Source organism: Dipodomys spectabilis, unplaced genomic scaffold, assembly GCF_019054845.1.
Source record: "Dipodomys spectabilis isolate Male_0828 unplaced genomic scaffold, ASM1905484v1 ptg000046l, whole genome shotgun sequence".
Taxonomy (NCBI): Eukaryota; Metazoa; Chordata; class Mammalia; order Rodentia; family Heteromyidae; genus Dipodomys; species Dipodomys spectabilis.
In genome coordinates this window covers 6,547,634-6,554,130 of record NW_024870723.1, presented here as the reverse complement: position 1 = coordinate 6,554,130, position 6,497 = coordinate 6,547,634, and the positions used below count along the sequence as shown (strand labels likewise).

The window sequence follows — 6,497 nt, the reverse complement described above, 5'->3', positions numbered from 1 at the left end:
CATGTGCACACGTGCGCAAGTGCGCGCGCGCACACACACACACACACACACACACACACACACATTAAGTAATCCAAAGGGCTGGAGGTATAGCTTAGTGGAAGAGTGCTTGTCTAATATCCAGAAGGCCCTAACTTCCATTCTCAGAGCTGAAAAATATTAAAAATAAATAGTATTTTGAAAAGAAAAAAATATAAGAACACTAAATTTTTTCTTGAGAAAGTACCAGGATGTTCCTGACTGTTAAAACAGATGATAGCTAATACCACGCTAGAAATATTACAATATTAAGTCAATATTCTACAACTTTTCTATTTCTGGAAATTTACATACAAATATATCTACATAGTTACAAAATGAAGTTTTACAAGGTTGTTCATTACAATATGGTTTATAAATAAAAATGAGAAGCAAACATGCTATTTTCTATAGGGAACTAGTTAAATAAATACTGATATATAACAAAGCTGTAAAAAAAAGACACTATTCTTCAATGAGGAAAACATAAATATGGATAACAGGTAGGAAGGGGAAAATAAGAATACAGGTTTATATTTGCATAAAGAAATACAAAAAATAAGCACAAAAACAATAAATATGGTTATACATGCAGGAAAGAACAAGAGAGAAGGAGGCACAAAAGAATGGGAGGGAGAATTCTCAATATATACCTTTTGTGTTAGTTTGGTTTTGAACCACACAGACATATTACCTTGAAAAGATATTAAAACATATTGAAGGGGAAAAAAAATCTAGTAATCTAGTCATTAAAGGATAAACAGAAATGACAGCAAAACACCATAAAGTAAAGGAAACCCAAAAATGAAAGAGAAGGAAGGGAGACCATAGCGGTAGGCTAAGGTTCCTTTCCTGGAGCTGATCTAAGCACTGATTCTTGAGGTATCCAAGCCTAGCTTCTTTTTTTTTTTTTTTTTTTGGTCCAGTTGTGGGGCCTGAACTCTGGCCCTGAGAACTGTCCCTCAGCTCTTCTGCTCAAGGCTAGCGCTCTACCACTTGAGCCACAGTGCCACTTCCGGCTTTTTTTCTTTTTGCTTATGTGGTGCTGAGGAATCAAACCCAGGGCCTCATGCATGCAAGGCAAGCGCTCTACCACTGAGCCACCTTCCCAGCCCCCCTATCTTCTTTTTTAATTTCAATAACTGACTGTGGTAATTACAAGCAACACCCCAGATTCCTCACAAACCCTACTTCATAGCAATAACCATAATATCTTAGAAAATCAGGGCCCATTACATCAAGAAACACTACAAGACTTGTTTTCTTAGCTGTGAATGAGGTTTCAGACAGATCACAATGGTATATAAAACATAACAATGGTACAAAACAAAAGCATTAAGTATTTGTGGATTACATCCATGGCAGAATTGTGAGATGCAGAATGAATGACAAATTCAAACATAGATTATTGATAGGAAATGGACTCATTACCTTGCTCATTTAACTGTAACCTCTCTGCACAGTATCTTTACAATAAATATATATAATAAAAAACATAGATTAAAAATCAACTGGATGATTAAAAATGTTTTCCTCAAAGCTTCCAGATAAAAATGGCAGATTGAATATAATAGCATAATTTTATTCACTCTGAAAATCCACTAAAGCTAGAATAAGGGGTTTTTTATTTTTACCCATATCCCTATAAATAGGGACAACAAAAATTTATAATTGGGACTGCAGAAAAAAATGACTTAGGATACAGTAGGGAAAGAAAAGGCTAAACTGAGATATACCACAGAATCTTGTAAAGACAGAGAAGCAAGTGGACTTTTAGAAGTAAAAGGGTTTAAGAAAGGTATTAAATAATTAATGGAATTTATCCACTCCTTGGATGTGTGTTGAACTTAACAATGTGCTTCTAAAGAACAGAGAATAGTAAGAAAATTGTAGTTAACTAGAGTAATCTTGCAGAAATTACCTTATCCAAAAGCATCAGTTATACCCATGTAGGTATCACACCTCTCTGCTATAATAAAAATAACAGTTCCCACTGTGGTATTTTTCCCCAAACTCGTATTCTGAACTTAATAATAACAAATTCAAATATTAGAGAAAACTAAATTAAGGGACATCCTACAAAATACCTGACCAGTACTGTGCAGAATTGGTAAGGAAAAGAAAAAAGGGGAGAGACCAAAAAGGCATCGTAGTTTACAGACTAAGAAGATGTGATAACCAAATGCAATGGGAACTTCCAGAGTAGAAAAAAAAAGATATCAGTGGAAACCTGATGAGATCCAAATGAAGTCTGTGATTTGATTAATAGTATGATATTTGTGTTAATTTCTTAGTTTTGCTAAATGTATCGTGATTGTGTGAGGTATTAATATGAGGAAAGACTTGGTAGATAGTATATGGGAACTCTCTTCCATCTTTGAGACTCTTATACATTTAAAATTATTTCAAAACAAAAAGGTTTTAGATTTATAGGCAAAATAGAAGATTATCTGTTTTGAATAGCAGTCATGTAACAGAAGACATTACATTTTGGAGAGAGAGAAAGAGCATCAGGAATCATGAAAGAGGGGGCAGGACAAGTGAAAAGCACAGAGAAACAGAAAGACAGCAAAGAGTCCCAGGCCCTATTCCCAGATCCCCAAGCAGGAAACTAGAGACACATTCTCAAGACAAGTCAGATGACCTTGGCAACAAACTGGTAATTCTAGTTGAAGTATATCCTTCATTTCCTTCAAGCCTTAAACAATTTGGTAGGACAAATCTGACTACTCTCAGTATAGAAGCCAGTAGTCCCCAATAACATCTCCAAATTGTAGTTCCATGCAGGCACCTACCCGCAAATCACCATCTTGTTTCTAAGGATATCTTATTAAACTGCTCCCTATTCCCTGGTTCTTGGAAAGGCCCTCCCATTTCTTGGGAAACTCTACAACTATGAACATATCCTTAGCATGTCAAAACCTACCCATAACAGTGCCTAAGAATTAAGAGATCAATGTACTTAACTGCTTGATCAACTTGCCTACCCTCAGTTATAACACATTTTTGGGGGTGTACTATCACTTTGTCATTTATGTTTCAATAAAATTAAGCTTATGTATGCTTAAATAAATCTTCCCTATTAAAAAAATACAAAACCCTGTGTGTTAGGCATATTAGCACATGTCTATAAACTAGCTATCCAGGAAACAGAGATAGGAGGATAGTGCTTTGAGGCTAGTCAAGGCCTTTTCTTAAAAACAGCATAGCAAGACCATATCTCACAAACAGCCTGGTGGCACATGCCTGCAATCCCAAATACTCAGTAGGTTGATTGGAAGGCTCCAACTTTGAGACTAACTTGGGCAAAAAAGTTAGAGAGACCTCCATCTCAACAAATAGTGTGGTAGTACACACCTGTAATTCTAGTTTTATAGGAGGCATAGGTAGAAGAATAGTGATCCAATAACAGCTCAAGTAAAAGTGTTTGTGTGTGTATACACATACATATGTATATATATATGTAACTGAAATATATCTTTCAGTTAGTTGTATTTCACACACACACACACACACACACACACACCCCTAACAAAAGGGTCCTAGGAGTATGACTGAAGTAGTAGAGTGCCTGGCAAGTAAGTATAAGGCCCTGAGTTCAAATCTCAGTACTGCAAATAACCACAACAAAAAATTTCTCTGCGTGTCGGCCCCTTTTATCAGTAATACCAAGAACTTGCCATTTGTCTTTCCTGAAACCTGAGAACAAGAAATTTTGTCTTTGTTGTTGTTTGTTGATGTATCTTAAACACTGATTTCTGGGACACAGTAAATGTTCAATAAATATCTGTGAGTGAACATATAAATCAAGCAGATTAATAAGAATCTTCTCTAAGGTTTCTATTCAATATCCTAATGTTACAGTAGTGATTTTTATTGTCATAAGGTCTGAGCACCTGGATTTCTAGGGGCTTACTGGTAGTGTCTGCTGCCACACCCCAAATGTACTAAATGCTCTGATGAAACTCTTGTGATGACTCAACTCCGAGAATAACTTTCTGAAGAAGAGATAAGACAAAACTTTACTGTAATTTATTCAAATCAAAGTAATCCATCTAGAAAAAAGACATCAGATTTGTTAATTCTCTCTTGGACAAAATGGGATGAACATATAATTTGCTATTGCTGTTCTCACTTCATTAAAGCTGACTTCATTAAAGGCAGCAAGAACAGCCCAGATTAAAAGTTTAAGGGAAAGGAAAATAAGGACTTTCTTATTGTTCTTATTCAAGCATTTCTTGTGAGCACAGAAACAAGATTAATTAAATTTCCTTCTGATTTATTCAATTACAGATTTATGGTTCATCTTTTCTACATTTCTATGTCATCACTGTCATCCTTAATCTGATTTGGAAAATAATAGCAAAATAAAACATGAAAACAATAAGAGAATATATATTCTAAATTTAAGCACATACAAATACAACTAGAAAATTCACCAAAATTGCCATTGTTTTGTTAGAGGTGATAAGATTATTAGCAATTTCGTCTCCAATTTATTCACAATTTTGTTTCCATTTTTAAAGCACTGAAGTTCTTTTAGGAAATTCTAGGAAAAAGTTATATATCTTCCAAAGGGAGATGTATGTTAATATTTAATTTAAAAGTACATTTGATCTATACATTTGTACAGAGTATGTGCAAGAAAACCAACACACTAGTCTCAACGGCAAGTAAAAGTCAACATATTTAAAGCAATATTGGAAACTCTCAGTTGTTCTGCAAGTGATCTGAAAATAAGTCAGAGCTTGTTCTTAGTTTCAGGCCAGGAATTATCTCTAGAACTGATGCAATCTAACACTAGAGCCAAGTGTTTACTGAAGTCTCTGTCCCAAAAGGGACACTGAAGCAGACGTTGTTGGGATTGCCACAGGAGCTATCACAGCAGGGAAAAGTACACATTAAATTCATTTTGAAGTAATATTTTTCTTTCCAGTGAAAGTTTAGACTCAATACCCTTTCACCCTATGTGATCTATAATCAAGTCTTTCTCCTTCATTTACTGGAAAGTTTAGTTTCTTATGCTACTGGTTTTCTTTTCTAGGCACCACAGCATAAACAGGAAGTTCATGCCTCTGGAGCTTATTCATGGTAGAATGGAAAAAATGAAGCTATGGACTTCCTCGAGAATCATTTAAAGAGGCGGGATCCTTAAATAACTCTGCTCACTTTCTTATCTTCTCCAGAAGTCTAGTAAAGTACACACATAAACTATAAAACCATTCCCAGGGATGCATAGGGTTCCTTGCTTGTATTTGACCGGAAATCAACATGATAAATGTGAATCAGGCTTCCATTAGATTCTAGAGCCTTTGCATTATAGCAAAGATCACTGTAGCACCTCTCTGTTGACTGCATGAGTCAAGGTTCCAGAGCTATAAAATCAAATAAAGTCTACCATGTCATGTGCCAGAAGTACAAGGTATCTGATATTATATAGCCAACTTCTGATACTAAGAGACAAAGGTGTTTCTCACGCGTTTGTCCTGGTAAAATAGCTCCATGTCTTCATCATCATGGTCATGGGAATTTCCTTCATATGTGATAAAAATGTACATTGTCAATTTCCTGGGTTTGAGATTATAGTTCCATAAGATGTAGCTATGGGAGGAAACTAGATAAGAGGATACACGTGACTTGTCTGTAATTTTGCAACTTCTTGCGACTGTATTTACTTTGAAATAAAATAGTTTTTACAAAGGGCACCTTCTTATGTGCCTGAGTATGGTGGGGACGGTTGGCACTGACAAATCAGGGAGAATTCAAACATCGCCCTTGGTTTTCAGGTGAAGTTTTTCCAGCCACAAACCTCCAAGGGAGAAGGCTTGAGACTGGGAATGCCCTGACATGAACCGTTTCCTAGACCCGGATTCCCTTTGCCCTCCAGTACCACCAATGACATCCCAAGGTCATCTCCTTGAATGAAGATGCGTTTTGTTATCTCCCCCAAGAGATGGGAATCTTTTTTTTTTTCTTTTTCTTTTTGTCTACCAAGCCCTTTCTTTGGGTGCTCAAAACATCCAAACACAATTGTCAACGCAGACAGGTGCGGGTAGGGAGCTGGAAGGCCAAGGAGATGCACGGGTGTCTGTCCTGTCGGGTACCAAATGACCTCACGAGCCAGGCCCTCGGCTCCCCCCTTCCCTGCCCCCCCCCCCGTCACCTGGGGTGTTTGTGGCTGCCTCAACACTTGCGCCTACGGCCACCATGTCCGTCTCCGTCCAGCGCACCCCGACGGCCACAGGCCAAGGGATTTTGTTGGGACCGAAAGCACCTCCTCAACTCCCCTTCGCACACTGGGGCTGCTCGGGCGGTCGCCGCCGCCCCTTTCCCACCTCTCGGAGGCCTGCTCGGTGCCGCCCCGCCACGAGAGGGCGCCATTTCCTCCCCGCTAACTCCTCCGCCCTGAGGAAGAACGGAAAGGGGCCTTGCATTAACACTGCCACCCCGTAGGACGCCTCCTTCAACCATTCCACCGT

The 6,497-nt window shown here is 37.9% G+C and overlaps 1 long non-coding RNA gene across 1 annotated transcript; it reads right to left on the bottom strand.

The window, feature by feature from the left end:
- Positions 1-327: 327 nt before the first annotated feature.
- On the bottom strand, positions 328-4,534 carry LOC122107045. The gene is made up of 3 exons (XR_006147288.1): positions 4,437-4,534; positions 4,040-4,043; positions 328-341 (listed from the first exon to the last, which is right to left on the bottom strand). It is a non-coding gene; the product is annotated as an uncharacterized LOC122107045 (long non-coding RNA).
- Between the last annotated feature and the right edge of the window lie 1,963 nt (positions 4,535-6,497).